This window comes from Schistocerca nitens, chromosome 1 (assembly GCF_023898315.1).
Source record: "Schistocerca nitens isolate TAMUIC-IGC-003100 chromosome 1, iqSchNite1.1, whole genome shotgun sequence".
NCBI lineage: Eukaryota > Metazoa > Arthropoda > Insecta > Orthoptera > Acrididae > Schistocerca > Schistocerca nitens.
In genome coordinates this window covers 834875215-834888868 of record NC_064614.1, presented here as the reverse complement: position 1 = coordinate 834888868, position 13654 = coordinate 834875215, and the positions used below count along the sequence as shown (strand labels likewise).

The following is a 13654-nucleotide window of genomic DNA, read 5'->3' as shown; positions in this document are numbered from 1 at the left end:
ACCACCTGTTTAATAGTACACTGAGGTGATATAAGTCATGGGATAGCGTTATGCACTTACACAGATGGCGGTAGTATCGCGTACAGTGCACTGGCAGAGCTGTCATTTGTACTAAGGTGATTAATGTGAAACGGTTTCCGATGTGATTCAGGCCGTACAACGAGAATTAACAGACTTCGAGCGCAGAATGGTAGTCGAAACTAGACGCATGGGACATTCCATTTCGGGAATTCAATACTCCCAGATCCGTAGTGTCAAGAGCGTGCCGGGAGGACTAAGTTTCAGTTATTACCTCTCACCATGGACAACGCAATGGTCGACGGTATTCACTTAACGACAGAGAGCAGCGGCGTTGCATGGCGTTGTCAGTGCTGACAGCCGAGCAATACTACATAAAATAAACCCAGAAATTAATGTGGGACGTACGACGAACGTGTCCGTCAGGGCAGTGCGGCGAATTTTGGCGCTATGGGCTATGGCTGCAGACGACCGACGCGAGTGCCTTTGCTAACAGCACGACCTCGCCCGCAGCGCCTCTCCTGGGCTCGTGACCATAGCGGTTGGACGCTAAACGACTGGAAAACCGTGGCCTGGTCAGTTGAGTCCCAGATTTCAGTTGGTAAGAGCTGACTGAAGGGTTCGAGTGTAGCGCAGACGCCACAAAGTCACGGATCGAATTTGTCAACAAGGCACTATGCAGGCTGGTGGAGGCTCCATAATCGTGCGGATTGTGTTTACATGGAATGGACTGGGTCCTCTGATCCTACTGAACCGCCAAGAGGCTGAAAATGGATATTTGAATTCATGGACTTCATGTTCCGAAACAGCGATGTCACCGGGCCACAAATGCTCGCGACTGGTTTGATTAACACTCTGAACAATTGGAGCAAATGATTTGATCACCCAGATCCCCCGACATGAATCCCACTGAACATTTATGTGACATAATCGAATGGTCATTTCGTGCACAAAATAGTGCGACGGCAACTTTTTCGCAATTCTGGACGGCTACAGAGGCAGCATGGCTCACAATATTTCTCCAGAGGACTTCTAGCGATTTGTTGAGTCCATGCCACACAGAGTTGCTGCATTAGGCCGGGCAAAATGAGGTATCTCATGACTTTTATCACCTAAGAGTATGTAGGTCGATCTTTGGAACGTAATACAGTAATGGTTCTGCTTGTCATGGATTCGACATCTCCTTGATACGTTTTCGGAGGCACATGGCTCCAGATGCCTATGCACAGCTCACCTGATTCTCGCAAATTATGGATTGGTAGGTTGTAGGCCCGGAATTGGCGGCCAATAGCATCCCACATGTGTTCAATCGGGTTCGGATCAGAAGAATTAGTGGCCAAAACATCAAAGAGATTTTACTATCCTCAAACTACTGTAGCACGATTCTGGCCTCTTTAAAGGGACAGTTATCTTGTTGTAATATGCCATCACCATTTGGGAAGATATCGAGCATGACGCGATGCAAATGGTCCGCAGTAAAATTCTCGTAGCCCACAGCTATCATGGTGCCTTCGATTGCTACAACAGATCCGTGCGATACTTTTCCATTGATCCATGGTCCAATCTAGATTATCCAGTACCCAATGCAGCGTAATTGACGATATCCTTGGGTTAACATGGGAATACGTGTGGGTCGTCTGTTGCGAAGGACCAAGTCCAACAATGTGCGCTGAACAGAGTGCTCCGGAACACTGGTGCCTGCACCAGCATTATATTGTGTCGTCAGATCTGCCAAGAGATCGCCATTTATGCTGCTTGCCACTGCGGGGAAGCCTCCGACATCCACGTTTTGCCATTTGGCATGAACGTCTAACACCTTGTCGCTTACCTGTGGCTCCATTGTCCTTCAACCACTTTCCACGAATTCTCACGACAGCAGCACGCGAACAGCTTCGCCGTTTTCGAGATGCTCGTTTCCAGGCGCCGGTTCATAACAGTCCTCCTTTTACCAAAGTCTCTCATTTCAGTGGATTTCCCCATTTGCGGCCCGTATGGTCGCTATAACGATTCCCTATTCGTCTCTGCTTCATTTGCCGCCGCCTCTACTCGCCTTCCTTTCCCAAAATATCGTGATGATTATGCCGCACACTACGGCAGGCATTCTGGTACTTTAAACTGTCAGGGAAGAATCAGATGGAGACACAGAGCTCTCTGAAAGTATTTGTTCCCACTGTGCAGACCACTACATGGAAGAAAGGTCGAAATCACAACAAAAATAGTTGTTAATAAATTCTCAGCTCACATTAGTCACTTCCGAGCGAATTGGTACTACGGTAAGACAATGGACGAGTAGTCGGGAGAGCAGCGGTTCAAATTCACGTCCGACCATACAGATTTGCTTACAGTTGTGCTTTTCTCTTTTATTTTGATGTTTATATCCAGTGCGTACAATAGATTTCGAGAAAATAGTGTCTCATATTCAGGTGCCTGTCAGGAGTGCTTCATAAATCGAATGCCAAAGCACCGTAACTGTCGTTCCATCAAGGAAGCGCATATACTGGTGTCACGACGTCTCGCGAAACTAAAATAAAGATACATCTGTAAGGAAATTGACCTTCATTGGATCAAATACGTAACTCAAAGTGATATGGGTATTAGGTACGTAGAAAAAAAAATTTTTTTTCGTGGCCTCTCTAAACTACTTACGGCAAATTAAAAAGGACCTTGCCTATAATCTTCCTCAATCCCATCTTGCGCTTTTTTTTCTGACTTTGTCGTTGCCGGGACGTAAAACCATTATCTTCATTCTTTCGACTGAGAGACAAGTCGATTCATAGGAAAATGTGCTTTACGACGATAATTGCTCCAATATTTTATATGAGTTCAGATTTAGAGAATGTATATGCTTCCGTTGGTCAGTTCCGTTCTGAATTTTGAAGATGGCACTTTTTTTCATCATCAGTCCTCTGACTGATGCTGCCCGCCATGACTTCCTCTCCTGTGACAAACTCTTCATATCACATAAGTATTCTGCGAACGTCAAATACGAAATGCCACAAAAAATATAAAATAATGAACGAAGCGTGATATTATGGAGTCCTGTGCTTTAGCATTTGTCACAGTGCTGCCCTGTATAAATGGAACGAAATTAGACGCTTAGGGCCGTCTATTTACGAGATACTATGTAAGAGAAGAGTGCAAACTGAAAACGCAAAGAAAGTCTTCTAAACATGCTTTAGTAGACGGCGCATGATTTCCACGCCTTGTTGTACTTCCCTCGAGAGTTCCAAAATTTAAACGGTATAACAAGTGGCTTTTCTTGACTACAGTTCTCGTAGTTAGTAACCTAATGCTGTATTTGTGTATAAGTATTATAACAAATAAAACGTAGTGCCTCGGTATTAATGACATTTGGGACAAAACGTTTCTTCCTACTATTTTGTCGAAAACAAACTTTTTGACCTGTGGCTGTGTACAAAATACAAGTTTATTCCTGCAAAGAAGAAAACAGCAACCAGCCATGTTACATTACGTTCTTTATTCACACAAATAACGCCGTTACCGGTTTCGGATGGAGGGATTCACCTTCAGACGGTTTCTCAAGCTTATATCACATCTGTTGTTCACATTAGTTTCTGACTTTTTTTTCTCAAGAACTAATACAAACAACAACAAATGTAATATAAACATGAACAGCCGTCTGAAGATGCACTTTCTTTTGGCACTTACAATGAGTCAGTTTCCTGGTATGACACAACGTTCATAATAAATTATTTATTTTATAATTAGTCTCATTCTTTTTTGCGGTGATGCGTTGTTGCGTCAGGATACCTTCTCAATTTTTTGGATGCAATTCAGTTATGTAAAAACAGGGCTATATTTTATTTTATTCTCCAGACAAATGCCAGATTTGGAACTTAGACTGTTTTCGATTTCCATTCTTCAGTTGTGAGATTCAGAAAGATTTATAAATGACTGGCTATCAGTTCTGTGTCGCACTTCCGACGAAGATAAGCAATATAATTATATCTATTGTCGTAAGATTCGCCGGTGTCCGATAGTTAACAGATCGCGGTGAAAGGGCCACGCCACAAAATTGCTTGTGCCAGCCACACTATGCAAACGCGTAACGTCGGTGCGCTTTGTGGCAACTTTGATATCAAAAGCAGACGCACATTTGATATATTTTCGCCTCACTGGCCTAGACTTTGTGTACTGTGTGCAGCAGCGTTGCATTGGCCGGCAGCCTATTTATAGTGCAGGAAGTGAGAGGTAACAGTAAACTCCGCCGTGTTCCAGCGACTCGTCGCGTGAGAGGAATACGTGCACGTCGGCGCTCCTCTGAAGCAAATGGCTACAATATACAACACACGCAGACGACCTCGTTTCCGTTGTTTTCAACACCAGTATAAATTACACGTCATCGTGGCGACACCAGATGTTAAAGTGTTGTGTATCCTGCAGCATTTGTTTGTCAGATCTCTGGGCACAGTAGCATCTTCTTTTTCCTAACATTGCGTAATAAGAATATCTTTTTCCCGAAATATGAGAACGAAGGAATTCCATAATCACTGTGGTTTAACTAATAATGTTCTGGAACTTCTATCGTCTTCAAGTGGTTCAAACTACAAGTGGTTCCAGCCACGTACTCCGTGGACACTGTCAACTGGTGTATACTTACTGCCTTTATAGCTATATTCGTACTATGCAAAAGACAGTGAAATGCATGGAAGTGGTTAGGTACCACTGTATCACATATTCAGGCTGCTTCTCGTTCCATTCGCGTACGAGCGCGGGAAGAAAAACTTTAAAAGCATCTGTGTGCGCTGTAATTAGATTAATCTTGTCTTCGAGATCCCTACGGGAGCAATTGTATGGAGCTGTAGTATATTTCTAGATCCCCAATTAATACTGATTTTCGAATCATTATAATTAGGCTTTTCGGGAATAGTTGTTGCACATCTTCAAGTGTCTTTCAGTTCAGGGTTTGAAGTATCACAACGGTCTTCTCGTGCGTCAAATACACATATGACAATTCGTGTTGCCCTCCTTCGAACCAGTTCATTACCCCAAGTTAGTCTTGCCTGATATGCGTCCAATGCATATGAGAAATATTTTTGAATGGTACGCATGGTGTTTTGAAGTGGTCTCCTTTATACATTCATTGCATTTTCTCAGTATTCTGTCACTGAATGTAAGTCTTTCACCTAGTTTACCTCCCACCTGCCCATGCGACCATTCTATTTCAAATCCTAACAAACTGTTAATCCCAGGTACTAGTTCACTGATTCCAGTTGTGGCTCACTGATATTGTAGTCATAGGATACTACATTTTTTTCTATTGATGTAGTGCACAATTTGACATTTCTGAACATTTAAGGTGAGTTGCCAACCTCCGCACCACTTTGAATTCTTTTCAAGATCAGACTGGATATTTGTGCAACTTTTTCAGCCAGTAATTCATATTAGATAACTTCGTCATCTGCGAAAAGTCTGCTACACCCGGTACACAAAGTCTAGGCCAGTGAGGCGAAAATATATCAAACATGCGTCTGAGTTTAGTATTAATATTGTCTGCCACTTACATCATGAACAGCAACAATCTCAACACACTTCCCTGAGGCACGCCAGTATTTAATTGTACAACTGTCGATGACTCTCCATACAAAATAACTTTCTACGTAAGGTTTCAGGAATTACTACAACCAATCGCCGTTTTTTCTTCCGTTAATTTTTATTTATTCATGACCGGTTTCGAATCGCCTGGCGATTCATCATCAAATGGTACAATTTAGTTTGGAGTATTGTGGGGGTCGTGTGTGTGTGGCAAATATAGAGGCGAAAAAGTGAGCACTGTATGTGGGAAGAATATTAAGATTGTAAGATTAATTTGATGGTGTTAGTCACTGTTTTTATTCTTGTGACAGGCACTGATCTGGAAAACATAATGTATGCTTTCCAGTATCGTTAAATGTCTAGTAAAACAGGCATTTTTCCACCGATGGCGACTCCCACATACTTGACAAAATATAAACAAACCAAAGAGTGTGGCTGTTGTTGTCGCCAAAGAGCTTTGTAGAGGCAAACTAAATTGCACCATCTGATGATGAATCGCCAGGCGATTCGAAACCGGTCATGAATAAATAAAAATTGAAGAAAGAAAAAACGGCGATTGGTTCCAGTAATTCCTGAAACCTTTAACAAGACAGTGTTCCAAATCCAGAATGGATAAAAGTTTTAACTTTCTGCGTGCCTCATCTACATCAACATGTACATGGTTACTCTGCAATTCACACTCACGTGCCTCGCAGAGGCATTTTCATACTACTTCCCTACAATTCCATTCTCAAATGGCGCATGGGAAAAAGGAACACCTAAATCTTTCCGTTCGAGCTCTGATTACTCTTATTTTATTATTATGATAATTTCTCCCTGTGTAGTTGGGTGTCAACAAAATATTTACGCATTCGAAAGAGAAATCCTCTTCCCACCAAGAAATCCTCAGTCCAGTCCAGAATTTTGTTTGAGATTCCATAGTTGACAAGCGCTAATTTACTGAGTCAAATGCTTTTCGGAAATGAAGATACACTGCATCTGCCTTTTTGCTTTGATTCACAGCTTTTAGGACGCTTTATGAGAAGAGCGCGAGTTCGGTTGTGCATGATCGAAGTTTTATGAAACCATGCTGGTTGGTACGAAGCAGGTCATTCTGTTCGTGACACCTCGTTGCTGTACAGTTAAAGGCACTGTCCTAATACAGCTGGGAACTGAGTCTGGTACCTTAACAACACGGCAGTGTACAGCCCTAGGTCAGTGGTCAGGATCACGATGTCAACATTACAAGCTGCGGGTGGCAATGAAAAACCTTTATTTATTGCTACCAGTTTGAATTGTCACTTTTGTGTTTTACGATGATTAGTGACAATCGAAACTAGTAGCAATAACTGAGAATTTCGTGGCTACTAACAGTGATACAACACGATTCTCCACAAACATCCGCAGACAAAGTAGCATTCTTTCATTTATCATCGGAAAAAGCCATGTTTAGTCTGAAATATGAACATAATAACAGATTTATTAGTTGGATACTCATATTTTTAATATGAATGTAATTTTCTTAAATATAATGTCATGTTAAGTTGAACGGGCATTATACTCAAAAGCCCACCAAACTGATCTCTTTACAAAAAATAAGTCGTTCAACTGAATGGCTCTGAAATTTTATCCATAATATCGATTGTTTTGCATATATTTAATAAGCTTGCAGCATGTGGGTGGCATCAAATAATCTGATGTGGGAATCACTGCTTTGTTTGCGAATAAAACTGAAGAAAACAGATTTATATAAATAATCAAATTTAAAAAAGATATTTCTCTTATTTTGAATACCTAGTGCGCCATACACCATACCCCCAACACTTCGTCTACGACGGATCGAGAGAGAACGGGGCTACAACTACGCTGACGTCACCGAATGTTCACCCACGTGTTAAATACATGATTCAGAATACACGCTGCAAAACGTTTCTAACGAAGTTTCCAATCTTGAATAACAATCAACACGCAGACATATTACACTGCAATTAAGTTTGGAGACTTTTGGGGTCATTCTAGCGCCGATACTTGAGTATGTATTTTCAGCCGTTTTTCAATATATATATATATATATATATATATATATATATATATGTGTGTGTGTGTGTGTGTGTGTGTGTGTGTGTGTGCACACTGTGGATGATAGGCACCAGTTCTGCTAGACAAAGAGAGAGGTCAGTTGGCAGTATACATTCTTCTACAACGTGAGCGTTTTCCTCCGAGTCCATCCTGGATGAAACTTGAAACAATTCTATTACCAGAGTTAAAGTCATCCAAGCCCAAGCTGCCAAATGTATCCTTCCAGTTTGAGTGCAGTGCATGTTTGAAGAGCGTCTGCCACTCTAGTCGGAACAAATATTTTTTTCTCGGACAGTGACACCACTAACTCCTAGAAGTATTTGCCAGCTGGAAAGTAGTGGAGACAGAGCGCTATGCATACTTCTTGATGACAAGACATACTGATGGTTTCCTTGCGGAAATGAAACTCAGCAGCATGAATGTGTCAGCGGACAGTTTCACACTTTAAATTTTTCCGTTATAGTCCTAGGCGCGGATGTGGTTGTTAGTAATTAGTGGAATATACTTATCCTGTGGATAGGAACAAATGTTATCCGTCTTTTGCAACTAAAATTTTGTTTTCATCGAAAGACGTTCCCACCTATACATATTGGGCGTCATCAGAGGTCTATAAAATAAAGAAAATTATTTGATTTTGTTTCTCACTTACTTTCATTAACGTTTGGTTTTCGAGTGTATGTTGGTTCTTCTGCAGGCTGTAGTAAAACAAAGCACAGGTTTCCAAATGACAGTATGTCGCACTTATTCGTGTGAGATGTCTATGAAGACTGACTATACCACGCTCAGAAGAATTTAAGTAGTCATTTCCACGTACTCCATACGCGATTGGTAAAGGAACTAATCCTAATATGCCATTCAGTTCATGACACTGTCCAAAGTGCGTACGCATGTAGATGTAGATTGCTTCATACTGAATTCAGTTCTTCAGGTACATGTTTGTGCGAGTAACACTCGCATGATTTGGCCTCAATAGTACAACGGAAAGTATGTTCGGTTTTATGTTTTGAATTTGTGTAAACAATAACCCATGTCTTATGTGTAATGCAAATACAGACTTTGTTTTCGAATCTAATCGGACACTGAGACTGTTCTTCTGGGGTGACGACGCTTGGACAGTGGCGGGATCTACCACTGTGGGAAAATGATTTTAAAAATTCGGAAGGACATAAAAGCTAGCATGTTCTGCCTAGATAATACCTCAGTGGAAAGGCGAATTGTAAGCGTCACAATATTACAACAAAGAAACACTTTTTTGATCTTCGAAACAATTTATATTTATTCACTAATGAATTTTCGGCTTCTTTTGCTATCGTCAGATAAAAACTCACTTCTGTACAATTTTGTGATGGCTGTGAGGCCGTAGACCGGTAACTCAATAAATAAAAGTCTTTGCTAAACATCAAGAATTATTCTTATACTCTACGAGGCACTTACGCAGTGTATGCGAATCATTTCAGGCCTTGAAATATATTAGAAATTCAATGAATGAGCAAAGCCTTTACAACGCAAAAGTACTTTCAAAAACGGTCAAGTACTAACTAATTCAAGCACTCAAAACAGCGACAAATATGTGCGACGTTTTCAGTATGCCAGCCCACGACCGGTCACGCTGTAAGAGTACCACTGAATTCCTGATTACTGCAGGGGCTGCATCTGTTCGTGAAATTCTTTATGTAATTCCACTGTATTTCAATTTCGCGCAGATCCTACAGAAATCCTAGTTCAGAAGAATCATGTAATGACATGTATGTGCGCCAAACAAAGTTATAATTTTTGAATTATTCTTCTAATAAAGTACTTGTTGTCGTTAAGTAAAATGAAATACAGCAATTACAAAACAAAAGTCGACTTTTCGATTGACTTTTCTCTTCGGAGCGACGAAATTGCCGTTATTTAAGGTCGTTTTCCCGGTATATTGCGCCCTATTTCTGTTGTGGGTCACATAATGAAAGTGCACCGAGGAAACCAAAAACAGTTTTGAGAGCGAAAAAAAAAATTGGTTGCTGTTTGTTTATCAGCGTGGACTGATTATTTAGAACAAGGTAAAAAAAAGTAATTGGCTTTTATTGAGAAACTTCATGAAAGGTTATTCGATTAGGGAGTGGAAACAGAAGCGACAAAGATTGATTCGCAAAAGTGCTCTTGCATCAACCGTTACTATCTTGAGGTTTCAAATTATTGTTTCACCTCGAATATTCTCCAGATTTAGAACCAGTGACTTCCGTTATGATACCTAACTCTTAAAACATAGATTGAAGGAAAGAAACTCTCACGAGTAATCTGTGGTTCCGCAAAGTTGAAATAAACTGCCGCGCGGGATTAGCCGAGCGGTCTGAGGCGCTGCAGTCATGGACTGTGCGGCTGGTCCCGGCAGAAGTCCGAGTCCTACCTCGGGCATGGGTGTGTGTGTTTGTCCTTAAGATAATTTAGGTTAAGTAGTGTGTAAGCTTAGGGACTGATGACATTAACAGTTAAGTCCCATAAGATTTCACACACATTTGCTCATTTTTGAAATAAACTGTTACTGAGGGAATAAATAACCTGGCCACCATGTACAGAATCGAGGTGGGGTAGTTTTGCATAACTCAGTGATACAGACAGCCGTAAAATAGATGCAATCACCACGGAGAGGTCGCGCTATCCTTTTGTTCCTGAAGTGAGGAAGCTGGTTTTTCAGGAGTTGGAGCGGCAAATGTCAGGTTGATTAACGGATCTGGCCTGAAACTTCAGCCAAACTGTTATTGCCATTATGATAATGCGAACGGCTGAAAGTAAGTGGAAACTAAAGCTGCTATTTTCCCCGAGGGCATCGAACTCTGTCGTATGGCATAATTAAAATGGCGTCGTCTTTGTTAAAATATTCTGGAGGCAAAACAGTCCCCTATGGGGATCTCTGGATTGGGACAGCTCAGCAGGATGTCGTCATAAGGTAAAAAAATGGCGTTATATGGGCCAGAGTGTGGAATACTAGATCATTTAATTGGGTAAGTATTTTACAGGATTTAAAAACGGAAAATGGACATGTGAAAAGATATAGAGGGAATTAGTGAAATATGGCAACAGGAACAACAGAACTTCTGATCCGGGGAATACAAGGTTATAAATTAAAAATCAAGTGAGGGTAGTGGAGGTATAGGTCTCACAATGAATAAGAAAATAGGAAAAGTGGGGAGCTATCATGAGCAACATAGTGAACACATTATCACAATCAAGGCAGACACAACTCTCACCTACAGCAGTAGTACAAGTTTATATACCTGGTTGGTTGATTTGCGGGAGGGGACCAAACAGCGAGGTCATCAGTCCCATCGGATTAGGGAAGGACTTGGAAGGAAGTCGGCCGCGCTCTTTCAAAGGAACCATCCCGGCATTTACCTGAAGCTGTTTAGGGAAATCAAGGAAAATCTAAATGATGGCCGGACGCGGGTTTGAACCGTCGTCCTCCCGAACGCGAGTTCAGTGTGTTAACCACTGCGCCACCTCCCTCGGTCGAAAGAATGTATGACGAGCTAAGAGAAATGATTCACATAGTTAAGGGAGACAAAAATTTAATTGTTACGAACGAGTGGAATTCGCAGCAGGAAAAGGAAGAAAGATAGTAGAACATGGACTGGGGGAAGGGAATGAAAGAGCAAGCCGTCTGGTAGAATTCTGGATAGAGCACAATCTAATCATTGCTAATATTTGGTTTAAGAATCATGAAACACGGTTATATATGTTGTAGAGGCCCAGAGACACAGAGAGGTTTCAGGTAGCTTATATAATGATAAGATGGAGATTTCAAAACCATAGATTTTAAACTGTACAGTATTTCCAGAGGCAGATGTCGACAGTGACCGCAATTTATTGGTTATGAACTACAGATTAAAACTGAAAAAAATTGCAGAAAAAAAAGGAAATGGGACTTGGATAAATTGAAAGAAGAAGAGGTTGTTAGAACTTCAAAGGGAGCATTAGCCAATGGTTGACTGAAACACGAGAAAAGAATTCAATGAAGTCAAAATAGACAGCAGAAGATCTACTAGAGAAAAAGAAAAAAAACGCGGCCCACCAGAAATCTTTGAAGACCAAACGATATATTGAATTTAACTGAAGAAAGAAGTATCTCGCTGGAACAAATGCATTGACCTGAATAGTATAACGTTCAGAAAATTTTTGTTCTTGCAAAAAGAGTATTTATTGTGTTTCTAATCAAACTCATTAGTTCAAAACAGTTTTCATGTAAGAAGAACCTACCGCAGTCGGTCATAGCTCATTCCTTTTGTGGAGGAATAAGTTCCAGTGACTATCAGCAAAAAAATTGGCACGAAGTAGTGTTAAACTTCTTCACTTCCAAGGGCGGAAACGTTGTTTACAGCTACTTCCCAGTGTCCCACATATGTTTTTACTAAAGAGATCACGTTTCCCGCCGCGCGGGATTAGCCGAGCGGTCTTAGGCGCTGCAGTCTTGGACTGTGCGGCTGGTCCCGGCGGAGGTTCGAGTCCTCCCTCGGGCATGGGTGTGTTTGTTTGTCCTTAGGATAATTTAGGTTAAGTAGTGTGTAAGCTTAAGGACTGATGAGCTTAGCAGTTAAGTCCCATAAGATTTCACACACATTTGAAAAATTTTGAACATCACGTTTCCCACCGCTATCAATGAGTAGGATAAAGTTCAGCACGACTGTTTATTGGAGATATACAGTTCTCTACTTAACAGGGAAATGGTCGTTTAATGCAATGTAGCTTAGATACTTGGACGATATCTTTCTATGAAATGGTTGAAGCTATTGTAGTATGTAGCGATTCACGCCACTAGCGCGTTCGTCAGACACTTAAAAAAGGGAGAAGTAACGCAGTGCCGACCATGTCTGTTTTTCCGGGAATCTGGAAGCCTGAACTAGTTTCGTTGGTGCCGCTGTTCCTGTTAGAGGAGTATCTGGCCTACATCGCTCAGCAGTGCCGACATTTCTGGGCAGCTCGCCAAATTCAACAACAGCTGTGCTTTCATATACACTTCCACGTAAAAGCTTGATAGCACAACAGCGGATTTGCCCCGACCATTAGTCATGCCACTGAGTTTTCTTACAAGTAACTACCTATTCGAGCAAGGTGATGCACTGACTTTAATGTCGCACAGTGTTGCACAGAGAATAGCTCCACAACAGTAGTGTAGAAAAACACACACACACACACACACACACACACACACACACACACACACACACACTTACTCTAAAATTCATCCCTTGTTTCGAAATTCTCTCCTTTCTTCCCCAAGAAGGTTAGACCTTTTAGGGAACACAGCTATTTACGTGCGAGGACGAAGGCATTCCTCGACGTCAACGTTTCTTCCTTTAGACATCTAGTTACATTTACTGCCCTTTTCGACGATTCGGTCGGATATAATATGTGCACTTGAAGTAAATTAAAAACAAACTTTTCAAGCCAGTGTTATGATAAGTTAATGCAAATTCGCTAGTCAACGTGGAAAACATCGCTCTTGATAAACTGTCTTCTGTCTCAATAGTATACCCAGTCGTTTACTTATCTTGTTACGCTTAAAACGAACAAAATTTCTTTATTCCTTGCACTTTGTTGGATCACATTGCATGCGACGGTCGTTATTAGCATTAAAAAACTAAACTCCTCCCGAAGAGGCCATGAAGGTCCAACGGTGACGACTGGCCGCCCTGTCATCCTCAGCCCACAAGCGTCACTGGATACGGTTACGGAGGTGCACGTGGTCCGCGCACCGCTCTCCCAGTCGTATGTCAGTTAACGGGACCGCGATATTAACATTAGCGATTCATAAAGACTTAGCAGTAGATAAATCATGCTGGATGATGCCTTGATCACTTTTTCACGAACTACCCAACTTGGCAACTGCCCATATTCGGCTAGGACAGAGCTTAAGAATGTATTTGGATAGCAACAGATTCTTGGAGCAAGCAGCTAAATTTGTCTAAGTGGAAATTAGAGTTTTGCTAGTCTCGCATTAGTGCAGCCTCAAAAGAGCTCATTTTGAACCTGTGGCGGCATTCAA

The 13654-nt window shown here is 41.4% G+C and overlaps 1 protein-coding gene across 1 annotated transcript in view; it reads left to right on the top strand.

Moving 5' to 3' along the window:
• LOC126208066 (transient receptor potential channel pyrexia-like) overlaps nt 1-13654 on the top strand; it is a 182120-nt gene that overhangs the window by 56851 nt on the left and 111615 nt on the right. The window lies entirely within an intron of this gene.